Source organism: Marmota marmota, unplaced genomic scaffold (genome assembly GCF_001458135.2).
Source record: "Marmota marmota marmota unplaced genomic scaffold, marMar, whole genome shotgun sequence".
Lineage (NCBI taxonomy): Eukaryota > Metazoa > Chordata > Mammalia > Rodentia > Sciuridae > Marmota > Marmota marmota.
In genome coordinates, this window is record NW_025999982.1 from 33,037,856 (window position 1) to 33,047,946 (window position 10,091).

Below are 10,091 nucleotides of genomic sequence, written 5' to 3' on the forward strand. Positions count from 1 at the left end.
TTTCTTTTCAGGCTTGGCCAGGCACTGACAAGGGTAACGTGTTGACTCTCAGCATGACTGACTGAATGAACTAAAGATGATTAAAAATATACCGACATGTCTAGGAACCATGCAAAGGTAAAATTGTTCGAAATTGTGATTTTTACTTATTTAATCTTGACTAATTTTATTTTTCATATGAAATTATAACATCTTATTTAAATGATAAATTATGGGACTTTAAAATTCAATTATTTATCAGAAAATAATAGAATATTGAAAAAGCCAGTGAAAAATGATAGATGGGGTAGAAGTAATGAAATATGAAGGTCAAACTTTGAGATCATCTTGTTAATGTTTAGATCCAGACACCTAAAGGAGTCCTGAGATGGCAATTTCATTGCCTTTGTTTAAAGGATGGAGTTGTACACCTGTCTCTATTACAACTTGTCTGTTTCAAGCTGAGAGTTTCTAGCTCTGCCCAGTTCTAAAATGGAGAATGCGTCTATTTTTTTATTAGACTCATAAAGGGATCCAAAAATCTTATTATAGATGTTTTCCTTCATTTATCCCTTTTCTAAGTTATTGTTTGATTGAGATAATTAAATTTTAATTATATTCTATATTGTGCCTGCCATTTACACACACTGCTTTACTCTATTTTTAGGTGAACATGGTAGTTCATCAAGGGAAGCAATTTTTACAATAACCCAAAATAAGTAATTTATTAGATGTGAACTGAATATATATAAATGCATAATATAAACACATTTATAAAATGGCCATACATTATAAAATATTATATAGGGAATATTTATACAAATATTTCTATAATATCTATATAAATTATATAAACATGTGTGAAACAAAAGTCTTGCAAATCAAACTTTATTTTTACTACTAATAACATCCTCTGTCAGGGACCTATAGAATGTGTAGCGTTCCCAAATCAGTGTGTTGACATCATTCTGGCAGTCTGTTTTCATAAAATCATGTGAAGAAATACTGAGTCATCCAGCAAAAGTAATTCCCTCACAGGCCACCTCCTGGAACCAGGTTCCTGTCATGTGACCTCAGGATGATCCCATAGGCATGGGTATCAGAACTCTTTGGGCATCTGGTTGACTCTAGATGGGGTGGAGGGTTGTAGAATGGAACATCCCAAGCAGAAGAAATAGGAAACACGTCCCTGTCCAGCACGGCAGGTGCCAGCTGGTCCGTGGCATTGTGAGGAAGCCACTCTAGTACATGGTGGAGAGTAGGGCTGAGAGCACTACCCTACAATCAATTCCATTGCTTTCTTTCACAATTTAAAAAATGTCTTGGGGACTCTTAGATTGACAATTCCAGATCTTTGTGTGCCTTATTTTCTCTATTGGGAGAGAGAGTTTGATGAGCCAGTTCTGAGTGAAGTGGCCATGCCTGCACTAATCAGCTGTGGAAAGGGGGAATAAGAAACAGGATCTTTTGGTCCAGATATGACCGTTTCCCTCCCAAACCTCTTGCACAAAAGGGACAAATTCCAGCAGGCTAAGATCCTGTGAGTCAGGCAACCCCATAGATGGCATTTAATGGAGATAAAAATATCCTTAGGATTTGGGACCTTAGTTTTAAGTATTTGAAAGGCTGTAGTTCAAGGGACATTGATAAGTAAGAAGTGTTATCTGATTTTACTGGTGGAGAATCCAACAAATAAAAAGTTAAGTGATTTACTCAGTCAGACAGAGAGTTTGTAAGAGATACAAAGTTATCCCACATCTTCTTCCTCCTGGTCCATAGCACCAAGTTGCTTATTCAATGCAATGGACTCAGAAACTTACTGGCATTAAAACTGCTTCCAAAGAAAAAAAAGCAAAGCAAACCCTCTACATAATCCTAGTTAATAAGATGTTTTCCAAAAAGCTGCATTCACTGCTGGTGAGGAGGCATTGCAGGGACTTGTTTGATCACTCTGGCACTGGTGCTCATACAAGACCAGCAGTCTGTAATTTCCAGTGACACTCCTTTTTCTTTTTTATTAGGCAGAAAAAGCATTTCCCTTCTTTCATCTTCAGAGATTTTTTGTGTGTCCTTTATAATTCCTCAAAGTGATTGAATAGTGGTTCTATAGTGACAGCAGTAAAGCAATTTGTGATCTTTCAAAAAGTTGCACTGCAAGTAAAAATTATCACTCTGTGTTAACCAAGTAACATATGACACCTAATATATCTTATCCTGATCCTTATGTCTTTAAAATGTAGAAAACATCTTTATCCTTTTTTTTTTCAAAGAGCTAGCCAGCTTATGGCCAGTGGCATTTTGGGGAGCATTAACTGCCTTTGGTTGAGGACATTAGCAGCTCCATTTCAAGCTTGACATTATTCTCTCTGAGTCTATGGAGGACTCTGATATAAAGGTTTTTTTTTTTTTTTAATAAACTAATAGAAAACAAGACAAAAGCCCTCAGCTTGTCTAAATCACTTTGATGACCATTGTACATTGATGACTACATGAGAGCTCTGCAATGATGAGCAAAGTTTAAAAAGTGCCCATGTGTGCACATATTTGTGAATGTGCTTCATAACAGATGATTTAATCCAGGATATAGGTGACAGTCCTTTCAGAAAAAGAAGGGTCCTGTAGAGATTGAAAGATAAGGAACTTAGCTAGTGATCAGGAAGGAAGTTAGCAACTCTGTTTTGTTAGGCATGTATATCTGGTTGTCATCTGAACTCTCTCAATTCTGCTTCAGAAGACTTAGTACAGTTTTATTTTAACTCCCCTCTGATGCTTATTCCTAGTACGTTGTTCTCCACTGAAATAATTTCAGATGTTTCAATGTTTTTTTTCTAAAACTTCCTGGATTTAATGTTACACTTGGTGTCCAAAAAGACAACAATCTACACAACTGTTACCTTAGTCCCACCCTGCAAAAAACTACTTCTGAATTTCAAGAATGAATTAGAGCTATCTCCTAAAATTATTCTCACAAATTAAGATTATCAAGCAAACATTTTTCTACCAAGGAAAGGGCCACACAGATTTGACATTTTTAGGGAGGAGAAGAGTGAGCTCTGAATCTGTTCTTAAGACTTTCCCTGCCCAAGAACCTTAGAGGAACCTGCTTGTCCCTTAGAGGAACCTGCTTTCCTTGGTGAGACCTGATAGTTCACTCTGGGGCTGTTATTTTGCTAGTTCTCTCTGAAAAAGCTCTTTTTTTCCAGGGCTGGGGCAATGGCTCAGTGGTAGAGCACCTGCCTTGTATGTGTGAGACACTGGGTTAGATCCTCAGCGCCACATAAAAATAAATAAATAAATAAAAATATTCTGTCCATCTTCATCTAAAAAAAACAAAAACTCTTTCTATGTAAATGGAGCAGAGAAAGAACTAGCATATGGAAGAAACCAGAGAGCTTGGCTGAAGTTGGTGGTAATTAGATGGGGGAAAAGGACAGTCAGTATAGATAATGAATGATTGTGTCAGGAAGATGAGGGCTGATTCAAAAGGAAATAAAATGCTAATACCTCCAAAGCACTTCCCCCTCCTCTTACCTGTTTCCAAGGTTAACTGCCCCCAGGGAATCCTTCCTCCCATCAAGGAACTGTTAATGACTATCCCCTGGATAGATCTTTTCTTGCCATTGGTCACTCCAACTTTTGGTCACATAAGCAAGATAAGAGGAGGAAGGGGCATGAGAATAAAGGAAATCTGAAATCTTTAAAAGGGAGAATACATCCCCACTCCCTTGGGCACCAGCTTTGGACCCTCTCTTCTATGGCGGAATCTCTCTCTCTCTCTCTCTCTCTCTCTCTCTCTTTCCCTCCCTCCCTCCTTCCCTCCCTCCCTCCCTCCTATCCTTTAAATAAAACTTTCTTGCCTGGGTGTTTCTCGGATGTTTAATGTTCAACACCAGGGACAGAACCCAATCTTGATTCTCAAAACCAGTACCCTCTATGGGGGATCATCACCAAAATTAGTTCCTCTACACACACTCCACACACATCTTTCTGAGGTGTACCTTTCTGTCTTTCTGGAGGACAATAATGGGCACCTGTTGGCTGATTAAATGCAGTTAGTGCAAGATGCCATTCTACATGACTTGAGTGATAGGATTCATGGCCTAGGTGGCTCCTAATCACCTGTCCTATGGATCAGGCATGTTGAGCTCTGCCAAAGCCATTTCTCACTATCCTATCCAAGCACATCTGGCATGAGTACACAGTGTCTCTAATCCCTGTCTGCCTTTCAATGTGTGGAGACAGCAAAAACTGTGAGATACTGGTCTGGGTCACTCCCCAGTGAATCTTAAAGGTTTCTTCCCCAACTCATCTCTTGACTGCCCTTATGGAGTATCCTGTGGTGACTGGTCAATCAAGCAGTGCTGAGCAAACACCCCAGTAACACATGCACCTCTGAATGAGCCATACTGCACTCTACTGTGTTCGCTCCTCTGGAGCACCCCATTCCCCTCCATGATCAGACTCTAGGGTTGAATATGGAGTGGTTCATAAGGAAATGCCTTTGCTCACATATTAAGCCTTTACAAGCCTATAGGGATTCTCCCCGTTGTTGTTTCTGTGCACCTATGTACTCTGCTAGCTTCTTTGACTGCAAATAGGGAGATTTATACCCACAGACCTCTGAAGATTACTTTGGCCCACAGTGAGCATAAACTCTTTAGTCCAGCCTTTATCCCTAGTGTTCTTCTGCTACCAACATGGTCTCAATTCTAACTCTCTAGATGATAGAGAATCATGGCCATCAGAGGGAAATATAAATTTTAATACCATTCTATAGCTCAGTCTGTTCTATAAAAAGAAGGAAATAGTCTGAGGTTTCTATGTGAAGATCTATGGACTTCTCACACCTTAAGAAACCCAAATTGCACCAAAAAATGTAAATTAGACTCAGCTATGATCCTCCATTCTAAGTGAGGCCCAATTTTCCCCCAAAAGTTCATTAACTAATAGGAGGCTCAACATAGACAGATGAAGATTCATTTCAAAAAGGGGTCTTATGTTTTCCCAGGGATTACAAGTCACATGGAAGGATGGATAATCAGGAGGCTTGTATCTTTTTCATGGCAATACATGAAAAAGCACATGAGTTATGACCACAGTTATGACCAGAGATCATGCATGGAAGGAGGGGCAGAAACTGCTAGATACTAGAGGCTCCAGCATCAGAAGACATCCCCTCACGAAAGAGACAGTTCCTCAGTGCAGGATCCTGTACTCTTTCATTTGGTTTATGTTGTTTGTTTTCATGTTGCTCTTTAGAGGGGCACCTCATCCTCAAAAGTAATAGGAGATAATGTCGTATAATTTTCTGCATCCAGACCTGGCCAGATTATCAACTGGGAAAATGAGAAAAAAAAAAAAAAAAGGTTAAAATGTCCTATGCATGAGGTTTTGCTCAAAACAATGCTTCCCTTACTAAGCTTCTGCCAGATCTCTATCTCTCCAAAGCTTGCAGAGAACTAGTTTGAGACCAAAGGGGGGAAAAAGGTGTCACTTTTAAATTCAAGCCTCTGTGGAACCTAATTGGCTGACTACATTATCTGTTCTTAAACTCTACCATCCTTAAAAAAAAAAAAAAATTCATCCCTAAACACTATATATCTAGCATTTTCAACTGTAGAGGTCTGCCTTATATTAAGTCATAATGTAAAAATCTGATAGGCTCTATTTTAATTTCTAGAGGAGAGGTTAAATCTAATAAAGGCTTTAATAAACCTCTGTAGTGTTGCTTCTGATTTGTGGAGATCTACCTACAAAAATCTACAAGGTCTCTGTTTCCTGTTTGATGTATGCATGATACACCTATGTATTGTATCATTGTCCATATATCATGTACATGGTATCAAGTGGCATGTGGATATGTGAATGCTCATAAGTTAAAATGTAAATGAAAAATATTCAAATACCTTTTATCTCACATGACTTTTAAAAAGTTCAATTTAAATTAAATAAACAAATGAGAATTAAAAAGTCTTTAAAATTATGAACTCAAAAGTTTTTCTAGGTTGTTAGGCAATTAATAGAGTGTTGATTTCTGTAAAATGTCTAGAATGTAATATCCATTGCTTCTAGGATTTTTCTTCAACAGGGAAGAGATGGTTAGTACTTTTAACTATACTTGTCTGGTATCTAGTTTTTTACAGTTAAAAATGAGTAAATTAGATTTAACATCAGTGGGATCAATCATAAATGTGTTTGTTACAGGAGACATATGATTAATTTACAAAGTTAAAGGGCTAAAACATCGACTACTAAATATAAAATCAAGTACTCTTATTAAATTTCATAAGGTAATATGTTAAAACATAATATGTGTTTTTATAAATTGATAAATGGAAAAAGGTTTAAGATTGCTTTGTTTCTGTGTCTTCACTAAAAACAAGGTTACTAAGACTTAAGATTCTATCAGATGTAATTTTACATACAAAGAGTACAAAATATTTCAGTTGGGTTTCAATTGAAGTACCGTGAAAATAAAGTATTCCATCTTTTTAAAGTGGAACAATTTGTCTAAATTCAGAAATTTCATGAAGATTGCTTCAAAATATGAATTTAAAAACAGGTTATCAGCTAGGAAAGAGATATAAGAAGGTTCTAGGTGTGGAAACATGTTTTAGTATGAAAGTAGAAGGAAAAATAAATGTTTCTGGATGAGAAAGTTGGTGTGGTATAAAGTAAAGAGTTGTAGAATTTCTAGTCTAAGTTACAGAAAGTTTGTGGAGAGTTTGTTTCAAAAAGTTTGTGTATAACTAAATTTGTTATATGTAAGTAGCATAATCAGTTAAAGCTATTCAAGGCTTTTCTTAAAGTCAAACATTAATGTACTGATATAAACCAAAGTTTAATGTATATATTGAAGTAACTAGGATTTCTTTAAACATTAATCTGCCCTTATCTATCAAGGTAATATCTTGTGTTTGTTAAGTTTTATTATCTAGAGAAACTATTCTTAAGGGAATTAGTATTTGTAAAATTAGAATATTACACTACATTACTGAGTCTAAATGTTTCTTTAAGAGCTAAACTTGGTTAATATAAGAACGTCAGTGTAATCATGGCACTAGTACTCGCTTCTTTGTATACTAGAATTATTCTTATCTTCGAAGTATGAAAGTCTTGAAGATATAAGGTTTAGAAGAACATTTTATCAAGTTTATGTTCTTCAAACTAAAATTTAAAGTAAAAGTTTGGGATTATAAAAATCATGTTTCTTGGTTCATAGCTATTATACAAACTAAATATGTTTTTACTCTTATTAATTTCATTTTGTATTTTGCTTGTAAACTTTATAACTATTATCCGTTGGTGCCTTACAGAGGTACAACTTCTAATATAATAACCTGAGATAATAAGATATAATTTATAGGACAGACAGATGGTTGTAAGGCTAACTTCCAGTACTAATACTGACCTAATTAAATGGAAGAGGTAAATAATTGTAAAATTATAGACATTAAAGCCCAAACCTAGTACTCCTACTTTAAGACAGGTGAAGCTGGCTTGCTGGATGTTTAAGACAAAATTGGAGACTAAAGGAGTAAAAGAGCTAAGAAAGAAAATAGCAACTCAGGGTCACATGACTTCCACATCAGGGGGATTAATGAGACCCTGGAGATCAGAAAGCCAACCATTGCACATGCTGCAAAGAGAAGGGTCATGTAGAGGGAGACATTCCTGATGTTTTCAATGGAAGCTACATGATCAAGAAGACCCTGAGCCAGCCTGGCAGATGGCACTAGAGTGGCGAAGAGGCTGCTCAGAAGTTCCTGTGAGGGAATTCAGCTAATTCTTAACAATAGATAAGAACAAGATCAATTTGACCAGCTTGGTCTTAAACATCTAGCAAAACAAGTTATAACCAAAGTATAGCCATACCTGGGCATTTAAAAGAACAGAGGATAGTTCTTTTAATGTACCTTAAGATACATATGCAATCTGTACATGTGGAAAAATGAGAATTCATACCCCATTTGAATCAAATGTATGATATGTCAAGATCATTGTATTGTCATGAGCAACTAATAAAAGAAAAAAGATACATACTGTGTAAGCCACACAACAAGTAAGACTAGAGATATAAAATAGGAATTTCTAGACAGGAGTGTCTGATAGCTCTCAAAAGAGACTATTAGAATCAGAAGTTTGTTTTTTTTGTTGTTGTTGTTTTTAGCAAATTCAAGGCCTACAAATCTTCCTAACATTCAACATAAGACAGACTTGATTTGTTTGCTAGTATGACTAACTTACCTTAAGTAAAATAAAGGGATCTCTACTAAACACAGAGGTTATGCCAATAAAAAGGTATTTTACAAAAAAATCAGATGACATTAGATATCTTAAGTACATCTATGGGGACATCTGTAACATTATAAAAACTAAGTGTTGTATTTATATTCTTTAACTCTGGCAATGTAACTAATATCATTAAAGATTTATATTCCCAAAATAGAGGCCATGTCCTCACTGGCCTTGTTATAGGAACACTTCTTAGCACTTGTATCACCTGGTGAGAGATTACTGCTTTCTATCATTATTATGATATTCATTAACATGTTCCAGATGCTATGACATGTATTTTGTTTTAATCTCATTACAGTATTCATGTCTTTTTGTTTTTTTCATAGATGTACCCACCTCCCAGATGACTTTACAACCTGTTCTTTCTGAACCAGACTTTTACCAAGGACCCCTCGACTGACCCAAAACATTCCTAAAAAAGGGAAACCCAAACTGCTTGCCCAACATCACAGCCCAAAGCAGCCACAGTGGTCATTGCCCATTTCCAATGCTCATACTCCAAAGCACTTCCCCCTCCTCCTACCTGTTGTTGAAGTTACCTGACTCCAGGGAATTGTTCCTCCCAGCAAGGGGTTATTAATAAAAACCATCTGGATAGCTCATTTTCTGTCCTTGGTCACTCCACCTTTTGGTCACATAGGCAAGATAAGAGGAGGAGGGGGCATGAGAAGAAAGGAGATCTGAAATGTATAAAAGGGGGAAGACAACCCCACTCTCTCAGGCACAAGTTTTGGATCCCCTTCTCTATGGAAGAATATCTCACCCCCGCTTCTATCCTTTAAATAAAACTTTTTGCTCTTGCCTGGATGTTTCTCAGGTGTTTAATCTTCAACACAGGGGGGCGAGGTGGGGACAGAACCTGATCCTGATTCCTAACACCAGTGTCAGTAATTTGTCTGTGGGTGTTCAGACAAATTATTAATCCCAACTCACCATAAATATTCCACAAGATTCAGGGGTAAAATTATTGCTTTCTGAGAACAGTTTCTTGTAGGGTACAAGCTGTGAGGGGTTGGCTTTTCACTGACAAATATTAGATGGTTCCCCAGGCTTGGAGGAGGAATGTCTCCCTGAGGAAGCAATTAATTCCAGGTTGAGCTAGCAGCACACCATTCCTAGGCTTTGGTCTAATTAAACTATACACATTTGGGTGGGGAGGAGATTCTGTAAAACAGAGTGCTGGCTTGCTGCACTAACAGTGCTGACACACATATTCTGAGTGTAGCTGATATGAATGGTGCTGACATAAACCTTCTCCTTGAGAACAGCTGCTGGAGATTCTTCCCCACCATCTCCCAGTGGGCTAGCCTGAAGCATTGCTTGGGCTGAGAGCTGAAATATCTTACATTGCAAATTAATCTCCTAATATAAAAAATTAACTTATTGATGTCTCAGTTACCTATTTCTTTCATGTGAGTAGCTACATAAATTAGGGCATGGCTTCTTTTAAAGTGTGGTATTAGGTGAAGAATGGAGTACTTATTATCTTTGTCCTAGAAGCTTAGTTTGCAGAGCTCCAAAGATGACAAAAGTTCACTTAGTTTGGGGTGGAAAATGGAGGCATGATTATTATTGCATAAAAATGTTACATAACAGATTTCATGTCACTGTCACTTGTGAACTACCAAGTTAACTGGCAATTAGCTGCCACTGTTGACAATTTTTGTAGATGAATGTGATGAAAATAAAAGCCTTCAGGGAGATTTGCAAGCACACTCAACATAATACATACATATTCAAGGGGTTTAAGATGTTCTAAAGTCACCTATGAACCAGATCATGAAACTCCTGCATTGATGTCATTACCTGATCAG

The 10,091-nt window shown here is 36.9% G+C and overlaps 1 protein-coding gene across 2 annotated transcripts in view; it reads left to right on the plus strand.

Annotated features, from left to right (window-relative positions):
* The window catches only part of Ogfrl1 (opioid growth factor receptor like 1), a 54,759-nt gene extending 45,675 nt beyond the window's left edge, over positions 1-9,084 (plus strand). For both annotated transcript variants that reach the window (XR_007348552.1, XR_007348553.1), the window contains exons 8-9: positions 12-117; positions 8,604-9,084. The gene's annotated coding sequence lies outside the window, so the exon portion shown is untranslated. The remainder of the gene's footprint in view (positions 1-11; positions 118-8,603) is intronic.
* The last annotated feature ends 1,007 nt before the right edge of the window (positions 9,085-10,091 follow it).